We start from the raw sequence: 10,552 nt of genomic DNA, 5'->3' as shown, positions 1-10,552 counted from the left end.
GAGAAGACAGCTCAGAGTTGCATCTAGGATCACTGTTCTTAAAGGCTTCGTGGTCAGGACTTTTAGACAAAATTTGAAGAACAGTTCTTATCAGGTGTAATCTGGTTCAGTGTTAGCCAAGCAAATGATACAGCTACTGTGGTCAGTGTGAGAGTCCAGAACAGGTTAAAAATCTAGGGCGTCATGCCAAGGAAAAAATAGAGCTCCATCGGGAACAAAAACCATCTTAGAGACTTAAGCTAGTTTTTGGTTCCCATGTTTTTGTTTCTTACAACATGCTGTTTCTGCCACTTAATAAAGCTTCTGCACAGCCAAGGAAACAGTCAAAAAAACTAAGAGGCAGACCACGGAATGGGAGAAGACATTTGCAAATGACACTACAGATAAAAGACTGGTATCCAAGATCTACGAAGAACTTCTCAAACTCAATACACAAGAAACAAATAAACAAATCATAAAATGGGCAGAAGATATGAACAGACACTTTTCCAATGAAGACATACAAATGGCTAACAGACACATGAAAAAATGTTCAAAATCATTAGCCATCAGGGAAATTCAAACCAAAACCACACTGAGATACCACCTTACACCAGTTAGAATGGCAAAAATGGACAAGGCAAGAAACAACAATTGTTGAGAGGATGTGGAGAAAGGGGATCCCTCCTATATTGTTGGTGGGAATGCAAGTTGGTATAGCCACTCTGGAAAACAGTGTGGAGGTCCCTTAAAAAGTTAAAAATTGAGCTACCCTATGACCCAGCCATTGCACTACTGGGTATTTACCCCAAAGATACAGACGTAGTGAAGAGAAGGGCCATATGCACTCCAATGTTCATAGCAGCATTGTCCACAATAGCTAAATCGTGGAAGGAGCCGAGATGCCCTTCAACAGATGACTGGATTAAGAAGTTGTGGTCCATATATACAATGGAATGTTACTCAGCCATCAAAAAGAACGATTTCTCAACATTTGCTGCAACATGGACGGGACTGGAGGAGATAATGCTAAGCGAAATAAGTCAAGCAGAGAAAAACAATTATCATATGGTTTCACTCATTTATGGAACATAAGAACTAGGAAGATCGGTAGGAGAAGAAAGGGATAAAGAAAGGGGGGGTAAACAGAAGGGGGAATGAACCATGAGAGACTATGGACTCTGAGAAACAAACTGAGGGCTTCAGAGGGGAGGGGGGTGGGGGAATGGGATAGGCTGGTGATGGGTATTAAGGAGGGCACGTATTGCATGGTGCACTGTGTTATACGCAAGTAATGAATCATGGAACTTTACATCAAAAACTAGGGATGTACTGTATGGTGACTATCATAATATAATAAAAAATATTTTAAAAAATAAACTATTACCTCTTCTCTTTTTTAATGTCTATTGCTTTGTTCTTTAAGACTTAACTCGTGTTTCCACTTGGAGAAAGTCTTCTCTGACTCCTAGTCTATTCATCTTTGATTCTGCTCATTTAATATCCTCTATGTACCATGATCATATCGTGGATCGTAACCATGTTTCTTCTCCATCACCCCCACTTGATGATGGGTACTTGGCCCTTTGGTAACTAAATCTACCTATATGGGGGTTGGTGTGAACTGGACTTCTAGTGAACGGATATGTCCCCTGGCTTCCCTTCTGTCCCTCGCATCCCCCTTACTTTAACAGTCAGAGCCACCAATCTCGAAGCCATTCCAGCATCTGGGATCACTCATCCCTGAGTCAGAAAACTAAGAAGCCCTAAACCTGTGGCCTTGCATCCAGTAGACCATGCTTAAGACACACTTTAGCACCGTGATAAATTCTGAAGATGTTTTATTTGAGTTTTACTCAATGATACTCTAGCTAAATCAGCCATAATTCACTAAGCAGGATTCAGATATTAGCTCATTTAACTCCTACAACAAGCCTACAAAGAAAGCTTTATAGGGAAACCTGGGAGTAGAAAGATGACGTAATCTGCCTTGGCCACACCACCAATGTCAGAACCAAGATCAAAACCCAGATCTGACCCCAAACCCTTATGCTCTTAAACACCAGGCTGCACTTTAGGCTTCTCTCGAAACTTATTTCACATAGTTAGCTAGTTGGTTAGCTAGTTACTTTACGTAGTTAGCTATCTTTCCAGGTTTATGCTTTATTTTCTGAATTAGAATGAAATATTTAATAAGTATTTGTTGGTTGAATATATACAATGATGGATGATACATCACTGATCTGAACTAAAAAGAAAAGTGGCTAACGTCCTGTCAAGTACAGAATACTTTTTTAGAAGTATTATCTAAAAGCTTCCAATCAATGTTAGACTATGCTTATTTGCACCTCTTCTACTGAACATGGCTGAGGAAAAGATTTCTCCACGGTTGTCCACGGACCAACTGAACGCCAAGGAAGCCCTACCTCCACGGAGCTATTTGCTTTAGGGGTGGGTGGTCCCTACATGGTCGGGTCTGAGGATGTGCACATGCTGTATGAGGACAGGGTGATGGGGCCAGCCACAGCTCTCAGGGTATTCATGACTGAGTCATCAGAGTCACACAAGCCAAGCCTGAAATTAGGCAGTAGGGGAGAGCACTGCATACACAGGTCCCCCAAACACAACACCGACATATCTGACAGCCCACACAAGAACACATTCATCATTTGCCTTAAAGGAGGGATTTTTAAGAAGATACAAGAGTTCTAGGGGATATCAGAAATAGTTTGCGTTAATTATAAGTGAGGACGTAGAAAGAGAATTTTATCAGAATTATGTACCCCCTCCATGCTAAAGTATGGTTCAAAGGCTAGAAACCTAAAGAGATGCACTTAGACATAAAGCACACCTGAAGCAAATATTACAGTGTATGTTAACCAAAAAAAATTTTTTAAAGATTTTATTTATTTTAGAGAGACAGTGCACAAGCTGGGGGAGGGGCGGAGGGAAAGGGAGAGGCACAGAGATAATCTCAAGCAGACTCCCTGCTGAGCACAGAGCCTGAGGCAGGGCTTGATCCCACAACTCCCCTCCACCCATGACCTGAGGCAAAATCAAGAGTCTGGCACTCAACCGACTGAGCCACCCAGGCGCCCCTAACTAGAATTTAAACAAAAACTTAAAAAAAAAAAAAAAAGAGTAGCGGTAAAGCCCATCTATTCCAACAAATGAGATGAAACGTAGATGGTGAGGAGTCAATAGCCAAGCCTTTTCCCTCCAGAGATGACAGCAAACTAGTCCAGAGCCTTGTAGAGACGACAGGTGCACCAGGCAGACATATGATCCTATACTTGGAAGCAACAGAGGGAAGGGCTGACTCAAGCAGGCTCAGGTGTCACCTCCTTAAAGTGAAACATCTTCCTCCAGCTTCATTAGCAAACTTTTCTTTCTAAATGCAAAGGGTCATCATGTCTAGGCTTCCTCCAAGGGCAGAAAGCCAAAGCACGCTGCAGTGTGACAAATGAAGCAGCCCCATAATATGCATAAAGAACAGGGAACTGGCAGCTTTGCCATGACTTTGAACTTGAGTGATGAGCAGGTGACAGAAGTATAGGCTGGAGGGTAGAGATGGGGGGATAACCACATTTTATTTCTTAATGTATTAAAGTTAAGATGCTGGTGACACTCATGAAATACCCAGCAAGCTGGTAAAGAACTTCTGGAACTCAAAGGAGGCGTCAGGGCAATAGATTTTAGGAACTTTTTGCAGGGAAGTGATAAAATCTTGTGCATCTCAGGGAGACGGTAAAGCAAGGTGAGGACCAAGGACACAAGCTTAGGGAAATATACACTGGCTGAGGCATTCTGGTTATACAGTCCCCAAGTTTTTCCTCTTCTTGTATAGAGATTCCTCTTAGCCCTGAGAAATTCCTAATGCTTCTCTTATTCTCTTCCCTTCTACCTTGAGCAGCAGTCATACACTTTCTCCCCAAACCTGACAGCCAAACAGAGCCTTGGAATAAATGACTTTACTCAGCAAGGCCATAAAAAATGTGTAGTAGGGTGCAGTGTTAGAATGGATTAATAACCTTTTTCAAGAATAAAGAACTACGGTATCTGAGACAGCATAAGATTCCTATTGCATTGATCTGTATATTTTGAGCAAAAAATCACTTGTAAGAATGTTTTAAATTTTAAGTTGGAACTTTACTACATCTAATTTTTAAAAGCTCCCCTCCTATTACTTCTCCCCGAACACTGACAGAACACAAGGAAGTTGCCTGCCTGTATAAGGAATGCAGGATTTAACACAAATGTTAGGACTTAAGGTTTCATTTATTATTTTACCTGTCTTTCCTGAATTTCCTGAATCATCATGAAGTGACTGTTTGTAGTTCCCACATTTTTCTCACTATATACACAGAATGAACGAAAGTCATGGTCATTGTTCCCTGAGGGGCCCCTTATACATTTAAAGCAAGCTTGCAGAAGTACAGTGTAATCGCTCAAACACTCAACAGAGAAAGTGATTGGGTTTCAGCTGTCTGCACTGAAAACTGTTTCATAACATTCTACCTAGTGTGTATGCAGTTTCAACACAGCTCAGGACTGAATAAGCACTAGAGTGAGGTGGGAAGAACGCTAACCCAGGTGTTCTTGACATTATCTGATAAAGGGAACTCAAAAGGCTTGGTGTTGGCTGGTTGATGGATAAGCTTTGTGACATTAATGAGGCAGGAGTAGCTTAGTTTGTTTTACAACCCCCCCTACAAAAGATTAACCCAGTTTTCTCAGTGCTCCCTAAGGAAGTCCTAAATAAGGACTTTTATCAAATGTGGACTCAAAAAACCCCCCACAGTATCATTGATAGAACCATTTTACAAACACACAGAAATAAGGGTAGAACTTTTCAACACTCTGACCAGAGGCCTTCATATGGGGTATGTTTAACCCTATCAGGGGTACCCTAAAACTTTTCAAGGGGTCCTTGAGTAAGGGTAATTTAAAGGAATCTTCTTCCATATTACCTCCTCTCATACATTACCCTTCCATCAAACTGAGCAGTCTGAAAAACAACAAAACACTGTATTCACAATATTTTTTCCGTTCAAAGGCACACCGCTCACCTTCCCAACCTACACGAGGCTGTACCTCGCTGAGGCATTAAGGTCTAAGGCATACACAGTGTTAGTCCTTGGGGCTTCCTGACTTTCGCTATTCTATATTTCTGTTGAGGGAGATTTAGAGACAGGGCATTTGGGGAATTATTAGAATGTGTTCAAAATTTGGATAATGTGGTAAAAAGCAGGGTACAGTGGGAGTAAGGGGGATTTTTATGTAACAAATTGGCCACTTTCTATCTTTAGATTCCTGCCAAGGAAGAAATAGACGCTTCTAGATGGAAACCCTACCAGCAAAGCAGGAAGTACCTGTAAGAAATGCTGAATGCTACAGATTTTCACATAAGTAACTTTTCCTGCTATTTAAAATCTTCTTTAGAACAATCACTGACTGGAAAGTAAACAGTCAAAATAAGAATAGTTTGGCGATGCTGATCGTTTTTAATTGTAACTTGAAATATTTTTCAGGATGACTAGAATTTTCATGATGCACATTCAATAAAAACTGCAAAGAAAACTTTTTATGATCATATCATGAAATATTTACTCCAAATACATCAAATCTCAATTTATTTAATCTCATGAGATGATTACTACCTCATGCCTCCATTAACAGAAAATAAATTAGAATCTGGCTGCCACACCAGTTAGTTTTTAGCAGCCTATAACATTTTATAGGAAAAGTCTGATCCTATCTAATAAATTTAATGTTATATTTTGATTCCTACTTCTACCAAAAGCCAAACACTTACCTTCGTTCCATATACACACAAAGCTTTATTGAAAGAGCATCTTGCATTATCACCCCACTTGTTATAAGTTATTATCAATAACTTTTAATTTTAGCTTACAGATAACTGTGATTGTTACAAGTTAAATAATGAGAAATAGTATATCTATCTTGCTTCTTAAAAACTTATGTTAACTCTATGTGATTTTAAGCCTTGACTACTTTTAGTAATCTCTTACAAGAAGTGTTTGGTGATGTTCTTGATGATTTTTGTAATATTCTTCAAAATTCATTAACACATTTGAGTTTTCAAGTCAGACTTTTCCTGACAGACAAGAAGTCTGATTTGGTCATTTGATTTAACGATGAGATGGTAGATCTTTGACTTGGTTTCATATATGGTGGGCATTTATCATAAACTGATTAAATCTGCAGCCCCAAGGCTTTCATGAATTATATATTTAATGAAACATTTATTATGATCAAAATACATTTAAAGCACTGATTCTATCAAAAGAATGTATCTGAAAGGTGTTTTGAAAGTAACAGACTGGATTTCCCAACTGGGTTAAATATATTGAATTAAATAAAGCTTTTCTTAATTAAAAAGTTAAGTTACAATTAAAAATCATTTGATAGTCTTGGTAAAGCCCTTGGGGTTTATATCCCCAAATTTGAGAATGAGTAATTCTAACTAACAAACTCTTCTAAATGTTAGGCAGCTACCAATTTTCTGTTTTCAACAAAAAATGAACAATAAACTAATCATGCTGTCGACTGAAGGATGATTAAAACCACAATGTGATTTTGGCATGGAATTTTAAAAACTGAGTGACATTGTTTTAATAAAGCTACTTCCATTCCCATCTCTTTATTTAGGATCTGTTTTCAGCACTGACATAGATAGAAATGAAAGACAGAAATAAAATTAATGGTGAACCCTCCTTCATTCTAGCAATGCCATTTATCCAAGGATATATAAACAAATCAGAAAAATAATCTCATTAAAAGAGGACTTTCAAAAACTTTACATTTAATAAGTATCAAATTTTTAAATATATTTATATTTTGATCAATTACATAAACTAATTTAAACTCAATACAGAAGAAATTTAGCACAGCTTAAGATCATAAAAAATAAAGTTTTAAATGTATATACTTATTTTTGTTCCAAACAGTATGACAGTATGACCGATATGATTTTCAAGCCTAAAACTATACAGTAAAATTCTAAGGCAACCAACTGCAGGAATACGAAAATCTGATCAAATGGAACTGACCCCTGTCCCTCAAGCCAGCCTCCTATTCCCAAACATTCTAAGCTTCTCTGGGAAGGCACGTGTTGCTGGTAGTGGTTGGAAAGTGATCGCCTTGTGATCAGTTGGGGCTTAGCTTAGTGACCAGTTTGCACAAGTTTCATTACCTTTACTTTTGTCCTGTGTGACAGTACAGACTAAAACATACACTCCCCCCCCCCATTATTATTGCAATAATGTGATCTCACATTTTCACAATTCAATTTTTTGGGTCCCATCTAGGTATTATGGTAGGGTTTTGCTGTGTTACATTAGGATAAAATCTTGTGAAGAAATTGCAATGAAAATACAAGTTCAAGAAAAAAGATTTAAAATTTTTAATATTTGTGTATTTTTCTTGTGTATTTTCTATAGTGGTTGATGGTATTGAATTTCTATGCTATCTCGACTCCACTGGGTATATCTGAAAGAGTGAGGCACATTCTATTTTAAAATGTCAATATTTATACTATGCTGGAAATTATATCCCTTTGCCAATATTTAAACGTAGGGGCAGCTTTAAATATACAGTGTTAATAGTTTCCTCTTAAAACTAGTTTTTAAAAAAGTATTAGGGAGTACTGTGCGTAAAAGTTTGAAAAATCACTGCTCCAGACAAAGGAAAAGCAAGCAATGACCTTTTCAAAGCCAAAGATAGTTGGAGCACATTTTTCTAATCAGCAGTGCATAGTCTGAACTAGGAAGGAGAGCTTAACATTTGTTTGCTTTTCCTGACACCTAGAGGGAAAGCCAAGTATAAACAGGGATTAACCATTACTGCTACTGAGTCAGTCTCTAAAAATGTATTTACGGTGCATAGTAACAGGGAAGGGAGCAGCCCAGCCTGTATCTGTAACTCTGCCCACACGGCAACTCCTTTCTCAGAGAGTAGTCAACACCACCATGCTCTCCACCCTTTGCAATTTCAGAAAAAGGTACTGATCTTATGGAATGCATTTTACCACCACTAATTATATGTATATGTTTTAAAGATTTTATTTATTTATGTGACAGAGAGACAGCCAGCGAGAGAGGGAACACAGCAGGGGAGTGGGAGAGGAAGAAGCAGGCTCCCAGCGGAGGAGCCCGATGTGGGACTCGATCCCGGAACGCCAGGATCACGCCCTGAGCCAAAGGCAGACGCTTAAGGACTGCGCTACCCAGGCGCCCCCACCACTAATTATTTTTAACTGAGCATCCCTTAAGTGTTAGGTTCTGGGGATACAATATGTTAAGAACCTGTGCTTGAAGAATTTACAATCTCGTTGGAGGAACAGAAAAGACACGGAGATAAATATGAATCTGTGCAATGAGTAAACAAATAGAGGAAATTATTGCCAAAAGTCTGAGTAGTCAGGGAAGGAAAAGGCTGAAATCAAAGTAGGTCTTGAAAAAAAAAACCGAAGCAAGAGCGCAAGATTGATAGGCTAATTTGCTGCGGACTGACGCAGGCTGGTGTAGGTGTGATGCAGGTATGATGGTGAGTAGAATAGTGATTAGCCCAGAGCAGATGGCTGCTATAAAAACGGGAAGGTAGCTGGAAACCACACTGTGGAGGGGCCTAAATGCCAGTGGAGACCTGCGTTTTACCCTAGGAGAAATGGGAAGGTTTCTGAGATCAATGTGCAACATTTTAGGAAGATTTTTTAATGACGGTAGTACATAGTAAGAGACAGCAAGAGAGAAGAGTCGGTTAAATTTGAGCAACAGTCTGGGGAGCCAAGATGAAAGCAGACTGGGGTAAGGATACAGTGACAGGAAAATATTCAAAGGACATAATGCTAAGTGGGGAGGGGAAACCACAAGTAATTCCAAGGCTTCAAGCCTACGTGACTGGGCAAATCACGGACCGGACCCATTGACAACAAATCCCAAAGGAAAGCAGGTTAATGATTGAGGGACAGAGTCAGCAAGCAGGAATGCACACATGAAGGCGAAGGTCCAATCTCTGAATCCTCTGCCATCACTGGCTATAGACAAAAGCATACATTTTCTCCTATTTTGTTCTCTTGTTCAGTAGAAGAAAAAAGGATTCATATTCTAAATTTGTTGGTCATACTATGTGACTCTACAATGATTTTCCAGTATTCACCCTAAAGAAATCCAGACAACACTTAGAAGTTCAGAAGCAGATTTAGTTTAAAGTCTCAAAATCATCAGCCTTTTACTCAAGGATTAATATAGGAGCCATAAAAACGATTACCTCCACCTCTCAGCCCCTCATCAGCCTCATTACAGCCCTCACCTTGAGAACACAGTGAAAAAAATTTTAAAATAAAACCTGCTCTTTCCCCCACTTACCCCCATCCCCAACAAGCCTTGGAAGCTATTACCTTTGAAGTTAACAGTATCTCATACGTTCCATTCAAACGGAACATCGAATTATTTCCTGACATGTAATATTTATCAGGAAATATTGAAAACATCTAGTTTAAACTGCAGCAAGAGGACATTCATACTATCTAGGACAGCCTCTCAGTTCTTAGAATATCAAATGAGCTGAGGTCTCTGAGGGGAGGTGGCATAGCTGAGGGGTGAAGTGCAGAGACGCAAGTTGGACTGCCTAAGTGTGAAATTCCCGCTACTTAATCTTGGCCAAGGTAAGCTCTCTGTACCTCAGTATTTCCATCTGTAAAATGAAGATGATGATGCCCACCCTACAGGATTCTTATAAACAACGGACTGAAGTGCTTTCACGGTGTTCAATGGTAGGTGCAATTCTCACTGGGCCTGACCATCCAGCTCTAGGCTATCACGTTACCACAGCTGATTTCCTGCTTATTGATGGAACCCATACACTTCTATAGACCGAGGAGGTAGTAGTGGACTGCTGGCCAGATGGCCTCTATTCCAACTACTCGACTCTGCTACTGCAGCACGAAGACAGCTCGAGAGAATATGGAAACAAATGAGTATGGTAGCTGTGTTCCAGTAAGGCTTTACAGAAACAAATCTAATTTCACGTTATTTTCACATTACAAAGTAATATTATTCTTCTGATTTTTTAAACTATTTAAAAATGTAAAAACCATACTTAGTTCATAGGCCATACAGAAACAGGCAGCAGGCTGGATTTGGCCCATGGGTGGCAGTTTGCCAACCCCTGCTCTAGACTCAGAAGTTTATGGGCTTTGGAAGCTTTGTGGGGGCGGAGAGCTTTGAAATACGGGTTTGTGGGGCAGAAGAAAGGGAACTTCTAAGTATAATAGAAAAAAAATACTATTTAATGCTGCCATTCATTGACTAATACTGGATTCAACTATGTGCAGAACATTTCTGGGATCCCACACTGTCGGAATCAAAGATGTAGAAGTCACAGTACCTGCTCTCGAGGGGTTTACACGTCTCCCCAGTAGCTTAGGAACTGAGAGTCTGCCTTCAAAATACACATATCGTATCAGTGTTCACAGCAAGCAGTTTCATTGGTGACCCTGCAAACAGCAATTATCTTTACTGCTTCCTCTCAATAATTTCAACACCCACTC

Source organism: Ursus maritimus, unplaced genomic scaffold (genome assembly GCF_017311325.1).
Source record: "Ursus maritimus isolate PB19 unplaced genomic scaffold, ASM1731132v1 scaffold_28, whole genome shotgun sequence".
In the NCBI taxonomy this organism is placed as follows: domain Eukaryota; kingdom Metazoa; phylum Chordata; class Mammalia; order Carnivora; family Ursidae; genus Ursus; species Ursus maritimus.
This window is presented reverse-complemented; position numbering follows the sequence as displayed.